The sequence below is a fragment of the Cryptomeria japonica genome, chromosome 1, assembly GCF_030272615.1.
Source record: "Cryptomeria japonica chromosome 1, Sugi_1.0, whole genome shotgun sequence".
Lineage (NCBI taxonomy): Eukaryota > Viridiplantae > Streptophyta > Pinopsida > Cupressales > Cupressaceae > Cryptomeria > Cryptomeria japonica.
Window position 1 is genome coordinate 488,787,114 of NC_081405.1, and position 19,473 is coordinate 488,806,586.

Genomic DNA, 19,473 nt, shown 5'->3' on the forward strand with positions numbered 1-19,473 from the left:
GTCGGGGTGAAGGGTCCACATTTTTTCAAATCTAAAGGGAAAGTTTCTCCTTCTATTGATCAAGTCGGCAATGAAGGTGATAGGAAAATGATCGGATCCAACCCGAATGTGGGCAGACAAAGAACAGAAGTATTGACTATACCAGTCATCAAAAATGAGAGTTCTGTCAAGATGCACTTGGATAAGGTCATTACCAATTTGTCTGTTGGTCCAAGTGTAATTGCAACCCTGTATCTCCAAGTCATTAAGAGCTATGGAGTTAATAAAATCCATGAGGGCCATCCTACTTTCCAGTTGAGGAGGACTGCCTCCAAATTTTTCCTCCTCTTTCAAAGGCATATTAAAGTCTCCCATAACCATCCAACTAAGATTTTTGAAGCTGTCCCTAGCCTGGATGATCTTTTTCCAAAAAGAGTTTCTAGCCTTTAAGGTATTAGGCACATAAATGTTAGTGAGAACCCATGAAGAACCATCTTTTAGGTGCTCAAATTTGATACAAGAAAAGTTACTTTCCTGGATAATGACCTGACCTTTAACAGTGTTAAGATTCCAAATGGTAGCAATGCCTCCAGAAGCACCCTCAGAACTACCCCCACTAACATTACCGTTTTTGAAGAACTTCAAAGATTCAACTTTTTCTCTACTCATTTTGGTTTCTTGAATAAGAAAAATGTCAGGATTACTATCTCTTATCATATTCCTAATAATATCATGTTTATGGGGATTGTTGAGTCCCCTTATGTTCCAAGAAATAATCTTCATAGCTACTTACCAAGTCCCAGCTCCTTGAGAGTTTTTTGAGTTCCATTTGCTATGTTCTTGCTGGCCTCCTTGTCTCTAACTTTGTGGTTAGAGGGCCGTCCTGTGGAAGAGGAAATGTACCCCACATCAACTTGAGCTATTCTGTTGGATTTCCTTTTTAGAGAAGTCAAGGGAGTTGTTGCTTTCTTGTTCCTATATTTTGGTTGCTTCCATTTTGTTTCTATCACAGGAGCCACTTCCGGGTTGATGAGGATTTTGGAAATTTCTTCTTCATTACCCCATTTAGGAGTTCTGGAGTTAGTTGAAACATTGTTCACTGTTCTTGAGCTCTGATCCGAATCTGAAAGATTCATACCCAAAATTGCACATTTTTGGGCTTCTTGAATTTCAAAACTTGGCATGGCTAGAGAAGAGTCAGTCCTTTCAACTTGGGGATTAGGGATCTCTCCTTCCTTAGGTTGGTAATCTCTTGCTTCCATTGCCTTGCTTTCATAAGTGTCATCAATCACTTCAACTATCTCATTTGGAGGATCATTCTGATCGTTCATTTCCTTTTTTCGAGTTGTTCTTATGGGGCTGGCTTTGGTTGATTCATTTCTCTCTACTTCTTGTATTGTGCGCCTGAAGATAGAATTTGAGGCTTCCTTTTGTTCCTCCAAAGGAAAAAAATGATTGGAATTTTCTTCCTTATTTTTCTAGGTTTTTAACTTGCCACACTCATTTCTTTGGCAACTTTTGACTTTCAATCTAAGGTTTGAGCTGCTTGGGTTCCACCTTTTGCTTGTTTGGGTAGGATTTTGCCCAATGACCTACTTTTTTACATTGGAAGCACGCAAAAGGAATAGTTTCATATTCGATATGTTGTTTCCAGGTTCCCAGCTTTGAAACTAGGTCTATCTGTTCCGACATATCTGCCTCAGGGGCTACTCCTACATAGAACCTTGCATGAGTTAGTCTTCTTTTTGAGGCAGTGACTGGGTCTATAGAGAGCAGCTCACCAAAAGAACTTGCTATTCTAGAGAAGATACTTTCTGCCCAGTATTCAAGAGGCAATCTTGGAAGCTTAATCCAAACTGGAACTTGGGCCAGGAGAGAATCATTCATGTTTAGATTCAGATGCCATTTTCTAAGAACCAGAGTTGTCTTTCCTACCATCCAGGGACTCCCGCACAAAATCTTAACCTTATCTTCTTCACATGAAAAGGAAAAAGATAGAAGACCTTTGGGTAGTGCCAAAATTTCAACATTTCCTTTAAGGGCCCATTTTCATTTGACAAAGGCCCTAACAACTTTAATATTAGGGCACGAGCCCATGAATTTCCCTACTAAGGAGTTTGACATACTATTGATGTTATGGTCTTGAACCTGGTTAGGGATAGAGATAGAAAACATACCACCAGAAGGGTCAGAAATATTCTTAATAGGAGGAAGGGAGGATTTACCAGTTGGTCTAGTTCCAAAAAGGGAAGACCATTTCTTTTTCTCCCTCCCGCCATCCATGGAGTCATCTCATGGGATGGGCCCCCCATTGGACCCTTCCCCCAGATGCCCAGATGAACCCGCTGTCTCCTCAAGCAGAGTACCATCAGACTGTGAGTCAGCAACAACACCTGGGAAGTTCGGGGGCTTGTCCTTATCGCCAATAAGACCAGCGCCATTGATCTGGTCGATCCCACCATTGGAACCAGGGTTCCCACCTTGCTGAGAATTTAAAATTTGAGCTCCCGCAACCGCTCCCGCTTCCGCCATCCTTCAGTGATGAAAAAGATCCAAAATAGGGTATGTTGATTTGCAAAGGAAGAAATAAATACAAAAATTCCCAAAAGAAGATGTGTTAGCTAATTATTTTTGTTCCTTTGGTATTTTGGAAGTTGAAATGTTCCTTATATCTCTTCAATCTCCCAAGCTTGTTCCAGCAACCATAAAATTTAATGATTGGGATGCAAGGGAGATTAGTGGATTTGATGGGTTGGCTTTAGCTAGATTCACCTAAGACAATTGATGATTTATTAGGCATTGTTGCCGTCGATGCATTGTTAAGGTTATTATGGTTGATTATCAAAGCTAGTGGGATTCAAATATAGAGGTGTGTTTAAGATAATTCTTATCATTGGTTGGTTAATAAAAATATGGTTTCAAGATTGATGCACAAACATATTAGAAGGGCACTTTTATGATGTATGTGAAATAATCACATTATTAAGCAAAATAATAAGTAATCTATAGGCAAGAATACTCCATATATAGATATTCTATATGAGGGACATGACTAATTCCACAAACTATAAGATTGACTGAGCACAAAGGAAGGACCCTTCTCTCCAAATCCTATTTTCTTGAGACAATGAAGGGACATAATATCATTGGCACATCCATCATTAGAACCCAAAGCATTATATATCCTTGAACAATCCAAAGGGGATCTCCCTTGATTAGAATCAATATTTTGAATCTCCTAGGAAATAGGGAAAGTTTCATCCTTATTTTTCTCCTTACAAGCATGACAAATAACCAAAGAGTACTCATACTCAAACTTCTGCACCCATTTTCCAAATTTAGAGATAGGTTAATCTGGGTAGGGAGAGCTTGATTGCCATTGAGTGAGGATACCAAGAATATCTTTGATATAGATAAAAAAAAATGGGATTAAACCAGGGCTTAAGGACCCATCTACACAATAGCAATCATATGACAAGAGTAACCACTGCCATGAGATATGAAACTTAAAACAATGTTACAAAGATAGTACTATGTATAACTTGAAAGCATTCAAAATTATACCCTTATTTGATCCAAGGGGTTATATGGAGGGGAAGATAGTGAGAAAGTATGTTTATGTGACTAATTTAGAGAGTTTTTTGGAAAATTTTGCCAAAAAATCTCAATTTAGAGAAAGTGATTATTGTACTACCTTACTTTGTTTTGTCTTAGCTTGAAAAAAAAAGTCTAGTTTAGATTAGTTTCCTATAAAGTAAAATGCTCTAACAATATTGTTATCGAATGCAAATATTTAGAAGTTGTTCCATATGATATTCTTGATAAAACCATTTCTTTTATAGAATCTAGAAAGGTAAATATTTTAAGATTTGACTATGGAGATAGCCACCCAAGATCTAGAGGTCTAATGGAAAGCACAACAAAATGAGGAGATCAATATGACACGAATAAACTATATTCCTATCAATGAATGCAAGTTTACAATATGAATGAATGAGATTATAAATAGAACCCCTTGATTATATAGGTCAAGATGAGACATGTAGGATATCATAAGATTATGAAAGTATCTTAATCTTATGATATGAGACATAAAGTGATAAGTATCATATGTATACCTTAAGTAAACTTAAATGATAAGGCATAAAAATGACCTAATAGTGGAAGTAATATCCCTACTACACCAACAATTATTGCTACTTGTTCTTTGATTCATCTCATTGATATGGCTCAAATTGAAATAATTTTTTTCATCAATTAGAACAAATATATTCAAAATTTTACTAAGCAATAAAACAAGTCTCGTGATCCTTACTTTCCTTAAATTGGCCCCTTTGGTTGCTAGCCCTTTACTCACAAGCATTACTCTCACAAAAAATACAAACTCATTTTTTTGTAATTGATCCTTTAATCATCATCATTTTCATGCTCCGAACACACTTACCTTTGCAAGTGCAAGTATCCCAAGCCTCGATCCAAAACTATAATCTACTATATTTGCAACAAGCTTTGCCACATCACTTCAAATTGCTCTTGTAAGAACACAATTGTTAAATTAGTCTACATGACTAATGCAATATCATGGAGGGGTGTAGTAGAAGAAGACATATATCTCTATAAGCAATATGACTTTTTTGAATCTATTCTCAAAGATCAATGATGAAAATAATGAAGATGGAGTTTTTAGTATGATATATGAATTAACTGAACTACATACTATAAGATTGAATAGGTCTCAAGAAGATCAAGGAAGTAGAGGACAGAGGATCTCCCTATACTAGTAACACATTTAGAGGAAGGTAAATCACAATCTTCTTTTAAAAATTTTATAGTGACTCTACAAGGTACTAGACCTTTCCTAATTTCTTTCAAATTAGTAAACTAATGAAGATATGACTGTTCTTTAGAGAACATCTAAGAACTAGTAGGGAACACCAACACATATATATCCATATAAATTGAGAAACAACAATTCATCTAGGTTTTCATAGTTATTTCTTAGTTATGGACAGCAATAGTATATGTACAGGTTTAAAGTTTAAACCCTTGGCCGTGGAAGTATTTTGATTTAAAGTTTAAGTAGTGAGTTGTCCCATATGCATCCCATAGTTGTGGTCTAAAAGGTTACAGTGGAATGGTAGTGGGAGACACTCACGATAGTATGACCCAATTGCCAAATCCGTCCAGCAAAATAAGGGCATCTATTACTCCACTAGACATGTGATTAAGTTGTAGCATAACAATTATAGGTGACATTCAAGTGTGACTCGATTTATAAATATTCAAGAATGTGATCAAAGCATTGTTTTTACTGCATTAAAGTTGGCCTCACCAAGCAAAACCAAATAAGTGCATACAAAATTATCAGATAAACTGTGCATCACAATGACACACCATCCATGCCATGTCAATATTTTTCAGTTGATGATCACTATTTTCATACAAAACTCAAAAAAAGGGAACAATATGATTCGTGTGAATAAAATAATGGAAGGGATTGAAATGAGGGCAACCTTGTAATTTGACAGGGTGGTAAATCTCCAGAGCTTCCAGCAATCTTAGTTTGAGCTCTAATTGGGGCAGTTCCTTGGGAAGTGACCAATGATCTTCCCCGCCATGATTAAACCCACAGGTTCGCTACAAAGGCGGGAGGAATGAGAGGTGGGATTTTGTAAAGAGGTAGGATTTATGAAATGACTTGGTCTTTTCTTTTTTTTTTAAGTAATGCATGCAGTCGTCGGAATTTCGACGAACGCGGGCACTTTTTCTAAAAAAACCCTAATGTCATTGCCAATTCCTTCTACGTCGAAACCAAATGTTGAATTATCATTGGAATTCCGATGAAATCGGGCATTTTTTCAAAAAAAAAATCAAGTTTGATCACAATATACCTTCTCCATTAGAATTTTAGGCTAAATGTATTAGTCTAGAATTTGATGCTGGCACCTCTTCCTCCCGTAACTGAGTATATCGCTTTGGCTCAGCGGGAGTTCTCTTTTGAAGGAAAAATATTTTATCCTCCCTCGTATGAGTGGATCATGTCATTGATCTGACATGGCTATTTTTAGAGGCTATTCGGTAATCAAAGATATTTTGCTGACATCATTGATAAGATCGTTCTTGGCGGAAAAACCCTAAAAGGAGATTTTTTGTAAGATAAGTATTAGTTTTTTGAATTCATTCTTTCATTTTTATATCATTTAGAATTTTGTGAACAATAGAAGAGTAGTAGAGCAATAGAGCAGAGCACACAATCATGGAAGGAAAAGTGATCATTAGAGAATCTAGGAGCGTCGAGTTTCAAGTTTTGGAAAAGGTGTTCTTGGATGAATTTGACCTAGAAAATCATAAATGTTGAAGCTAGTCTGAGTGATGTTGAGTTGTAGAAAGTTAAGGAATTGGAGAGAAAAGGTTTGAATCTGTGGATTGAATTCCCTTGGTTTGATAATGTAGAGGTTATTAGAGTGATCCTTAGCCATGTACATGATGACAACATCATGTTGGATAAGCCCTATCCAATCATGAAGGAGGCTAACTCAGTGATCACCGGTTTATGTGACAATGGAGATGTTTCAGCTAAAAAGTCAATTAAGAACATAGAGGTGGAAACCCTAACTGGCATAAAGGGTGATTAGTGAGAATTGATCATTCACAAGATCATCAATGTTGTGGTGAGATATGTTGCATACAACATTTCTTATAAGGTCTATTTTAGGAATAGGGAAGGTGTCACTTCGATAATTGCAGTGTATATGACACATATGCTTGTTATAGAAAACAAACCATTCAACTTGTGTAAATTGTTGAGAGAGTTAATTTTGGAAAATGTTAAAATGTTGAAAGAGAAGAATTATCCCTTATTGTTTGGCTAATTGCTTGTATGTTTGATCATGTATTGTCAGGGATCCCTTTTGGAAAAAGAGAAAGAAGATAGTTTGTTTTTGTTAGTGTTTCAGAATCAAAGAAAAGAAATAAGGAAGATATTGTTGTAATTGAGGATCTAGAGTCTCTTGTAGTTGAAGGAGAGTTGGTTGTTGTAGAGTAGGATGATAAAGAATTAGATGAAGAATCAAATTTGTTGGAGTTGGTTGGTAGCATTAAAGGAATCAAGAATTTGGCAAGATTTGGCCAACTTTAGTTGACTCAGATAGAATTGAAGGTGTTTTGTTGAATCAATTGGTCCGGAATAGTATGAGCATTAAGGATATCAATAATTTTCTTTTGGAATCTTTGAATGAAATTATTAAGGAGAAGTTATCTGCGTAATCCATGGAGATTGGAGTATCTAATGAAAAAAGAATTGATGTGTAGAATCTATTGAATGAGTGTGTTAATCCACATAAACCTTTATCAATGTGCATTGAGGAATTGAGAGATTGTATCCGTAGTGCTAGTAGAGTCTATGCGTACTATGTCTCTTGGATGACAACTGCAGTGAAGCACAAAGACAAAATTGATGCCATTGAAGATGAATTGAGTGGTTTAGGCAAAAATTCTGATTTCTAGGAAGATAAGGATGGTGAGAAGAGGAAATGAATAAACTCTCTTCATGTTGAACTTTAATTCTTGCAGAGGTAAAGAGAAGACTTTGTCAGTATGTTCTGGAAAGTAAAAGAGATTGTTGAGGCAAATTTGGAGTATTTTTCTGTATTACTTGGCAGCACAGTTGAGTATGAGCAAAACTCATATGCTCTGGATAGTTTCTTCGTGTTGTTGATCTATTAGTAGAATGCAAAAGCCTTTTAGTTAGCATTAAATTGGCCATACATTCTTGGTAATTTCTTCTTCTGGAACTAAAGGAGAAATACAAGCTTATCTTCTCAAAGAAGAGTAGCTGAAGGTTCTATTTGGTTTGGTGTTCAGTTTTTGACATTTTTGTGGTTGTATATATACTCTGTTTTCTTTCTTTTCTTTTTCATCAAAGGCATCCTTTGTCCTTGATGTCAAGGGGGAGAAAGGATTCAGGTTTTTGGAATCAAGGTGATATATGAGTTAGGGGGAGTTGAGTTATATGCATATATGTTTTTGATATGTTTTTCCATCAATGAAAAAGGGGGAGATTATTATACTTGTGTGAATATTGTTTTCATTTATGTCAAACCAGTTATCGAGTTTGGTCTGGATGGTATGTGTAGTTCATTGTTGTCAATCCTGTTATTTGGTTTGGTCTAGATTGTGTATGCAGTCGGTATGTGTAGTTTTTGCTATGAGTAGGTGATGCGTGTTCTTCTATTACTATGAGATATGATGCAGAAAGGTGGAGTTGATCTAATGGAGTGATTTCCAAAAGATTCATATCTCCAAAATTCTAAGTTGTGCCTACATTGGTCTCGGTATCAGTTACGTGTCTTAGTATCATCTATTTTGGTCATGTCAAATGCATCTCTTTATTTCTCATGGTTCGGTATCCTTGGTATGTGTGAAATCTATATTTTGGAGTTTGGAGAAAGTTTTAGAATTTGTGGAAATACTGATTCACCCCTCCTCTCAGTATTCCAATCCCTTCAACCAATCCAACACATTCCATAGTAAGTAATAACATATCATCTGCAATGAAATCAACATTAAATCAAATTAAAAACTAGTGGTGTTTATCTTCTCTATTTTTATCTTTACCTATGAGATTGTTCTATTCCATTCTGACAATATTGATAAGATGAGATCTTTCATGATATATATTTAATCCAAAAATTCAAAACCAACAAAAAAATTACAATCTAAAATTTCAAAACTAATTTAAAACTATCAAGAATAATTAATAATTAATAATTATAATCTAAAATCAGAAAAATAACTTAAAACTATCAAAACTAGTTAAAAACTATAATCTTAAATTTCAAAACTACTTTAAAACTATCTTCTATATATTCTAGTTTTTAAAACAGGGCATGGACACCCATTGAAGCATAATAAAACAATGTCTAAAAAATGTGGAAGCAGAGATAATGGTTGGAAAATGTGGAAGAAGAGACAATGTAGTGAAATTTATAAAATTAAAAAAATGTGAAAGTTATCAAATTAAAAAAATGGTAGTTTGTGACTAGTTTTGTGGGAAATGAAAGCATAATTCATTTCTGTCCACCTAGAACTATGTGCTATATTAAGGATCTACTTCCTATGAAGAATCAAATACTTGCACAACTTAGATCCAACAACATAGTAAAGAATAGATTTTAAATGGTCTATGATATCCTAAGTGGGTTCTTAATCAACTAGAATAAACTAAATACTAACAAGTACCAAATTAAAATAGTCTCATGTGTGGGATAGGAGATTGATCACTAACATTGTTTCAGATTAATCTTTGTATGATCTAATATGATGTGATATTCTGTGTGAGTAATAAAAGTGATGTAGAATTGGAAATGTCAACTTTAGCATACAAATAAATAGTGTTGAATGCTTTTTTAACAAAAGATGATAGCACCCTTTCCTATAATTTTGTGGGAAGCAGAGACAATGGGTGGAAAATGTTGAAGCAGAGACAATGGGTAGAAAATGTGGAAGTAGAGACAATTGGTAGAAAATGTGAAAGTGGAGACAATGTAGCGAACTATTTCTGTAATGGAAAAAATAGATAGTTTTTAAAATTTCCAAACACACCTTTCTCTTCATAGCCAAAGATTCTAGCAAATTCTACAAAGAAATTTCAGAAATTTTGACTACGCAGGAAGGGTTTTTGATGAATGAGCCCAAAATATTCTACAATTCTGATAAAGCACGAGATATAGAAATAATTAAAGCATACGGAGATGAATAATTAAGATTGTTCTAGGGGTAGCTGAAAAACGGGAACATGAATGCGAACATAACAACCCGATGGAACGGGAACTACAATAGGGATAGGGAACCGTAGAGAGATCTAGTGAAAGATGTGGTTGGTAGGCCCCACGACACACCCACACTAAGTGGTCAAAGATTAGTGTGTAATGTTTAAGCCATCCCCGCCAAAATAAGTTCTTCTAGATCTTTAAATTTGGACCATTGATTCTCATAATATGACTAAAAAGATAAGGTCGTTGTTGCCACTGTGGTGGTTCCACGTGCCACATCACATTACTATCAACACAATGCCCTTGGATCTTTATCTATGTCACATTTTTAGGAACACATGGCAATGGGCCGCAACATCGAGACATGCCATCAACATATGCCATCAAAACCTATGAGTTGATGCTTTCTTCGCTTCTTTGGACATGCGGCGACTGATTGCTTCATCGCAAGCCTTTCCTAGTGACATCACTTCTCCATGCAACACTACACTTTCTTCTATCTTTCTAGCTTCATGGATCCCAACACAACACATGGAAGCCACTTGCCACATCGCAGGCTAACACTCTATTGTTACCTCCAAACTGCGAGGATGCAACTCAACTATTGTTGTTATAATTTATGATCAATCGCAACATTGTAGCCTCCTCTGGTGGTCAACCTAAACTATTGTGATCATGTGCCTGGCAGTTCATCGCAACATCACAACCTTAGTCGGTGGTTTATTCTAACCACTACAATCTTGTGCCTAATACTTCATGCTAACTTTCATAGTTTCATTGCAACATCACAACCTTCACATAATAGTCTATTCTGACTGCTGTGATTTTGCGCCTAACAATTCTTAACACCTCTATGCATGCTCCAAGATGAGGGAAAAAAGCATGTGTTCCATTTCAGACTTAACCAATACTCATCAGTCTATATAGATACTTGATATCATCGTTGTACTACCAATGTGGGATAAAGAGTCAAAACCATTACATGCATAGTTTATTTCTTCTGAGCACAATCTGTCTACTCTACCCAAAGGTCTCATACACATCCACTCTATCAACTTAGACTGCATTATCTCTTTCAATATGCACTTCATCTCTATGACACTCATCATTTCTATCAACAAAGCAATATGTTGACATCAATGACAATTGAATACCAATAATCTCCCCCTTTGGTATTGATGTCAACTACATGCATCTTCTCCCCCTTTGACAACAATGGCAAAGGCTGTACTGAAACTTTGCTACAATTTTTTTTGAAAAACCAGATGCCCCCCCTAAGCAGAAGCTCTCTCTACAAGAACATTTCACAAGAAAGGGGTAAAACCCCCAACTTCTATCTCAAAAACAAAGATGTGTCCTTGGAAAGCGGCTTTGTAAAAATTTCTACAACCTGATCCTTTGTGGCCACATGCTCTAGTTGAACTTCTTGATTTGCAACCTTTTCCCTAAAAAAATGGTGCCTGATAGCTATATGCTTCATTGCAGAATGCATCACAAGATTCTTTGATATGTTAATAGCATTGGTATTGCAACAAAGAATTGATATTGGTTCTTCATACTCTACCTTGATGTCTTTCAAGGTATGTTTCATCCATAATAGCTAAGTGCAACATGAAGCAACAACTATATATTCTACCTCTATAGTGGACTATGACACATAGTCTTATTTCTTGTTTTATCAAGAAATCAATTTGTTTCCAAGAAAGAATGCACCACTACTGGTTCTCTTTTTATCATCAACAGATCCTGCCCAATCAACAACTATATAGGCATGTAAGTGTAGCGTCCTAAAATTGTGACACTTGCAATTTCGACTGCATTTGGGTCTTCACGATGGCGATGCAACACGGAACCTGAATGGAGACCCCGAAACTTGTTCATGACATCAAAAACTACATTTTTCAGCACCCTGGCCTGATCCTCCTTGCACCCCGCTGTCCCTGGAGGTGGGACCATGGCGCCCAGCGCCCTGGTCCTTCTGGACTAGGGCGCCCAGTGCCTTGGTCCCCTAGGACCATGGCGCCCAGCGCCTTGGTCCCTGGCCCTATTTTTGGGCCCGATCTCTTTTGGGTCTTGGGTCTTTATGTTTGCAAATTGGAAAATAACATTTCCTGGTCGGCCTAAGGTCGGGAAAATCAGTCTTTTAACCCTAATTGACAAGTATATAAACTACATTTCCTCTCCCATTTTGGGAGGAGGACATATGTGTGCAAAGACACGGAAATGATATTCAAACATTCAAGCATTCAAGCATTCAAGCATTCCTTCAAGCAATTGATCATTCTAGGTCTCGATTCAAGGCTAAGTGTTGCATTCAAGACAAGGATTCAACCATTGAAGAGGAGATCACTTACAACATACAACATACTACATACATTACACCTTCGCATGTAAGAATACAAACATTCTTACAACAAGGTATCAGTACTTGTTTACATTACAAACATTTACATTTACAGCATTCTCATTTCTTGGTTAATTTCAAAACCGGGGTTTGACCTAAAGGCAAACCCCTCATCCCTAACCCCCCAATCGTCCTCTCTTTTCTGTGTGTAGGTTGCAGGTACGCAGCTGTAATTGAAGATCTAGAATCCTTGTGCAGAGACGAACAGATCCACCTTCATTTCGCGGATTTTTCGGAGGACTGTGTGCACGCCGGGCACCATCGTCCCGTCAAATTTCACTCAAATTTGTAGAACAGCACCGTCTCGACATTTTACTGCTAATTCCAGGTCCGCAGCTTCATCCCATATCCCTATCTCTGTTTTTAATCGAATCTTTCCTACTTTACATGCATTCCTAGTTCAATCTTTCTATCTACATTTCTTTACAAAAGAGGGTATCCTTGATGTCTTAACCCTTGAAACTCATATAGAATCCAATCTTGCATTGCGTGGGATTGGATCTTGTGGGTTTCAACCCCTCTTTGAATGTAAAGTCTCCCCTAAGTGAAAACCATCAACCCTAGTGACTCTCCCTTCTCTCTCCTTGGAGTTGGGGAGGGGAGAACGATTAGGGTTCGATTTTTCCGCTTTGCATTTTGGTGAACCCGACGTGAACATCCTCATTCTGATTATTCATGGTTAGATCTGAAAATTTTGTTTCCTTAATTACATTTCCATGTTTGATCTTTTGCAAATTTTAGAGGCTAATTGCATAAAAACCCTAAAATTTTCTTTTTAGTAATTAAACTTGTGAAATGTTGAATTGTTAATGCTTGTTTCAGATCTACCCTTCTATTGCAAATTGTCAATTCATATTTGTGCTTTAATTCTGAAAATTAAGTGGTTAAATGTCAAAACCCTAATTTTTAAGACCTTCTTGATTCAACCTTTGACTAATAATTTCACTAATCAAAACAACTCCAAATCGGCTATAACTTTGGATTCCGCAATAAAATCACAGTATCTTTCATCCCTGAAAATTTGGAAAAAAGTTGCGAGGACCGTGTGCACCCCGAGCGCCATCGTCCCCAACATTTTTTCCGAAATTTCGGGAGCTAGATCTTACTGTATTTTTCTGCTAAAATCCAGAATTTTGGCTGATTTTATCAAATTTAACACTTTCAAAATTAAAGTCAAAGTTGGTCTAGAGATTGCTCGGATAAAGGCTTCTAATCATTCAAAAATCATTGAAATTAAAATTCCTATCAAAATTGTGTTTCTTACAGTCCTAAATCTAAAAAGTGTGTTAGCATTCATTCGAAATTTCAGTGTTTTATTCAAATTCTTGCAATTTGTGACTTTTGAAATTAAGTGTTTAATTGCAACAACCTTGATTTCCACTTTCCAAATTTGAATTTTGCATGAAATTGGGTCAACTTTTACATTTCAAAACTTGCATTGCTTTCAGTATTCCCTCTAAATTCATAAAATTCAAAATTTCAGTTTCCCTCTCTTTTTCAAAATTCAAATTTTGCATTTTTCAACAATCTTGGTAGGGTTCAATTTTGAGATTGCAACTTTAATTTGGCCTATCTATAGATCGTAAAATCACTCAATTTTTTCAGATTAGCTTTAAAATCATCATTACTTTCATCCCTGAAAATTTCGAAAAAAGTTGCGAGGACTGTGTGCACTCCGTTCGCCACGGTCCCGGACATTTTTTCCGAAATTTCGGGAGATTGTCCTGATTGTATTTAATAGCTTAAATCTAGGAGATTGGTTCATTTTATTGAAATTTGCTACCTCTAAAATTCAAAATCTTCTCTCTTTCTTTAGTGCATGAGTTTTACAACAATAAGCCCTACTTACACTATTCCCGTTAGACGAAGCCTTAGAATTAAGTCTTTCCAAGGTGTAGTTACCGAGGAGATGGAACCTAATTTGAATGGCCTTTTGAACGAGGACATGGGTAATTCCTCTAATCCTCTTAATGATGAAGAAGCTCTCCATGAGGTTTCTGTAGAACAACTTTCAAAATTGGATAACCAATTTGATGATTTTCGACAATGGATGTCTCAAGAATACCCCGATAGCGAAGCTCTTTCATTAATTGAGGGTCTAAAAGGTATGGTTCAAAGTGATAAGAATGGAATTGATATTTTGCGTGGTATTGCACACATTGTGGATTCGAATGTGATGCCGATGAAGAGTTGTGCCGAAAATTTAGGTTATACACAACCTCCTACTCAAGTCAATCATTCTATTCCTTTGACGACTCCTATTTCTAGTATACCTACTTTTACATCAAACATAATGACTACTTCAACACAAGATATTCCCCCTATGATCACCAGTCATGGGGGCAATCCCCCTTCTTCAATCAACCCTCTTCCTTCATTCATTCCTTCAATGAGTGTCCCTATTATATCTCCACAAATAAACATGACGCAAGGGGGCAATTCATTTAACCCTTCCATTCCTCCTTGTAGTGTTCCTCCTGTCCAATCATCTCCTATGACTAACTATCATAGTGTCCCACCACCTTATTCTCTACCTTCTTTCAATAACATAACACCTCCATCACAATCTAACACGTCTAATATGAACTCTTCGACTGAAGCGACCATTAACAATCTTGCACAAACTGTCTCTTCTTTACAGCAACAAATTGCCTCTATGAATCAATCTAAGTTTAGTGTACCCACATTTGATGTTGCGAGCCCGCTTTCTCTTGACATTGTCCGAGCTATTCCCCCTAAACATGTTGAAATTCCGCATTTGGAGCTTTATAATGGTAAGGGTGATCCTCTAACACATGTTAAGACCTTTCAAACAATATGTACCGATTTTGCTTATGACCAAAGGTTGCTTGCAAAACTGTTTACTAGAACATTAAGAGATAAAGCCCTACAATGGTATTGCTCATTGCCTTCCTATTCTATTACTTCTTTCGAACAACTTGCAAATGCTTTTATTCAACAATTTCAAAACAATATAAGTCCTAAAGTTACTTTGATTGATTTAATGCATTGTAAACAAGGTGTTAAAGAAAAAGTGACTGATTTCATTGGTAGATATAAGCATTTGTATGCTCAAATTTCCTTTCCAGTGCCTGACAATGATATTCAAAGAATATTTATTTCTAATTTACAAAAAGATATTAGAGAAAAACTCCTATTTTCTGAGTTTACTTCTTTCCAACAGTTGTGTGCGACTCTTCACAATTATCAACTGACTGTGAGTCAAATGGAACAAGCAAATCCTATGGCTCCGAGTGATAAGGGTGATAGTAGTCAACAACCATTTGGGAATTTTAAACCGAATAGAGAGTCAATTAAATTCAATGAAAACATCATCAACAGCAATGTGAATGTGGCATCAGATGTGCCTCCTATTTCTAAGTTTTTCAAGAAAGAAAGAAAGTTTACTCCTTTGAATGAATCATTGCATAGTATTATGAATAAGTTATTGGAACAAAATGTGTTTACCCTTCCTCCTATAAGGCAAATAGATCTTGCAAAGATTAATTCACCCTATTTTGATAATAAATCTTTTTGTCAATTTCATCGTCAACCTGGGCATGATACTGAAAAATGTTTTGCTTTAAAGGGTAAAATTCAAGATTTGATTAATAATAATACTATCTCTATTTCTGGTGTGAATGATAAAGGCAATACATCTGTAGCTCCTCCTAACCAAAATCTTTAGATTTTTACTGATCCATTGCCTTCTCATGCCTCTAATGCGATTGATACTATCGATTCCTCTGTCTCACCTGATGATCTTGTGTCTATGACTCCTAATGTGATTAACTTTGTGGAACAGCAGAAAATCCCTAAAGAACCTTCCATCACATTTGATTCCAGTGAAACTATCAGGGCACCTGATGGTCCTTTATATATAGTTGCAAAAGTCAAGAATACACCTTGCCGTGGAGTGCTTATTGATCCTTCTTGTATGGTTAATGTCATTACTGAAGAATTTCTTTTTACTTTGCAATTGAATCAAGTGATCATTGATGAAACAAATGTGGTTGTGAAACTATTTGATGCATTTTCTTCTCCTGCAATTGGTTCTATTACATTACCTATTGAGGTCCATAACAAATCCCTGGATGTGGACTTTGATATTATTCCATCATCTGAACAATTTCGTGTGAAGCTAGGCTATCCTTGGCTATCTTCCATGAAAGCTATTGCTTCTCCTATTCACAAGTGTTTGAAATTTCCCCATAATGGTGAAGTTGTTACTATCAATCATAGTCTCTTTAAACCAGCTGAAAGAACTTCTAGCGTTCCTATTGATTACTTTTGGCCTAAACAATTCCAATCTCTTCCTCCGCAAAGTGATCATCTTTTCAAATCTTATCAAAAGTGGAAAAAAGACATGATTCTATCTCTAAGTGAACCTAGAACACCCAAACTTGACATTCCTATCATTCTTGAGAAGGAAGTTCTTCCTTTCAAAGATAAAACTAATGTCTTTCCTCAAGAAGATTCCCCACCCATTCCTATGGATGTGACTATGCCTATATCTAATAAACTTCCTAAAGGTAGACCTATACCTCCTCGTCATGATGGGCTTGGTCTCCTTCCTAAACCAAATATTCCTCCCTTATATGGAGCAGTTCCTCCTCCTTCCTCTTATGGAGAGAAGAGACCTTCCTCTTCTCCTATTGTTCAACCTAAGAGACCACAACCTAAACACCCAAGTGGTAGGGATGAGAACATTCCTCCTCCTCAATCTCCTAATCTTCCTACTAAGACTAGACGAAATCGTTCTACACATGAACACCGATGAAAGCATCATCTTAGAGCTCAGGCAGCTGCTTCTCAGACTTTACAATCCCCAAAAACACCTTCAGCTAGTATTATTCCATTTTCTCCTCAGCCGACGATTGAGCCGAAATCTCCTAAACATAAGATGCATGATGGTCTTGATCCTGTGCGAGTTAAAGATCCTATTTTTATAAATCTTGATGATGATATAGATGAAAATGTTATTCATGATGAAAATGTTACTCCTATTCATTCTGATAGTGAATATGAATATGTTGATGTTGATAACCATTTATCTAACAAATTTTCTAAAGTACTTATCCTAGCTCCTAGACAAGAACAACATGGCTCGGAACATGAACATAGCCCTTGTTTGGATCTTGTGATAGCTCCATCTGCTGTGTTGGATGTTCCTCCTCTAGCGTGTTTCCTACCTTCCCGAAATATTGATCAGCAAGATCGGGGGGTAGATGACGTGCTAGACTAGTTCATTAGCATAGAAGACTCTCTCCTCCTCCCTTTTGTTACTTCTTCTATGTGTTATTCTCATTCTTCTATTTGTTGTCCTTAGTGTTGTCTACTTGAGGACGATGCAAAGCATTGAGATCTCTTTTGGTCTCTCTCATGTTGACTCAAAAGACACATGTGTTCCCTTCTTCTAGGTGATCTTCCTTGATTGGGGAATGAAGAAAAACTATGCATACATACATATGATATACATGAATTATCATACAGCATACTGACCCTGAGGAAAGCGAAGTCACCTTGTGTTTTGTGTTTTGTATTTATTATCCTTGGGCTTATCTCACACTTGGGGGCTAAATCCTTATGATAACATACTCCTTTCTCATTTCTTATATGTATCACTACCTCAAAGCAATCACCCCCGGTGAGGCGTGTGCGATCGCTTTAACGTAGGGGGCCATACATCCCGTCCATATCTTTTCAAGATACTTGAAAATTTCTTGACAAATTTAGCTTTGCCTTGAAATTTTTTGATATCTTTCTTGCATGACTCATAGTGAGGGAACCTTACTACTGACAGTCATGGTTCTCCCTCGTGATCTTCCCTTTTACTTTGTCAATCGAAGTCGTAAGATCCTTAGTCCACTGGGGGCTTGGTGTATCTTGCCTCCTTGACGTGGTGAAAGTCTTTCAATGTTGTTTCCTTGTACTTTACCGAAAGTATTGGCGTACGCTTATACTCCCGCTAAAGTGGGGGCTAAATGTAGCATCCTAAAATTGCGACACTTGCAATTTCGACTGCATTTGGGTCTTCATGATGGCAATGCAACACGGAACCTGAATGGAGACCCCGAAACTTGTTCATGACATCAAAAACTGCATTTTTCAGCACCCTGGCCTGATCCTCCTTGCACCCCGCTGTCCCTGGAGGTGGGACCATGGCGCCCAGCACCCTGGTCCTTCAGGACTAGGGCGCCCAGCGCTCTGGTCCCTGGCCCTATTTTTGGGCCCGGTCTCTTTTGGGTCTCGGGTCTTTATGTTTGCAAATTGGAAAATAACATTTCCTGGTCGGCCTAAGGTCAGGAAAATTAGTCTTTAACCCTAATTGACAAGTATATAAACTACATTTCCTCTCCCATTTTGGGAGGAGGACATATGTGTGCAAAGACGCAGAAATGATATTCAAACATTCAAGCATTCAAGCATTCAAGCATTCCTTCAAGCAATTGATCATTCTAGGTCTCCATTCAAGGCTAAGTGTTGCATTCAAGACAAGGATTCAACCATTGAAGAGGAGATCACTTACAACATACAACATACTACATACATTACACCTTCGCATGTAAGAATACAAACATTCTTACAACAAGGTATCAGTACTTGTTTACATTACAAACATTTACATTTACAGCATTCTCATTTCTTGGTTAATTCCAAAACCGGGGTTTGACCTAAAGGCAAACCCCTCATCCCTAACCCCCCAATCGTCCTCTCTTTTCTGTGTGTAGGTTGCAGGTACGCGGCTGTAATTGAAGATCTGGAATCCTTGTGCAGAGACGGACAGATCCACCTTTGTTTCACGGATTTTTCGGAGGACTGTGTGCACGCCGGGCGCCATCGTCCCATTAACTTTCGCTCAAATTTGCAGAACAGCACCGTCTCGACATTTTACTGCTAATTCCAGGTCCGCAGCTTCATCCCATATCCCTATCTCTGTTTTTAAGCGAATCTTTCCTACTTTACATGCATTCCTAGTTCAATCTTTCTATCTACATTTCTTTACAAAAGAGGGTATCCTTGATGTCTTAACCCTTGAAACTCATATAGAATCCAATCTTGCATTGCGTGGGATTGGATCTTGTGGGTTTCAACCCCTCTTTGAATGTAAAGTCTTCCCTAAGTGAAAACCATCAACCCTAGTGACTCTCCCTTCTCTCTCCTTGGAGTTGGGGAGGGGAGAACGACTAGGGTTCGATTTTTCCGCTTTACAGTAAGATAAAATATTTGCCTTTAGGGTACCATAATCCATAGTCTTTTCTATGTTGTAAATACTTGAACATCCTTGTGATTGGCTTCACATGAGTTTAATTTGGA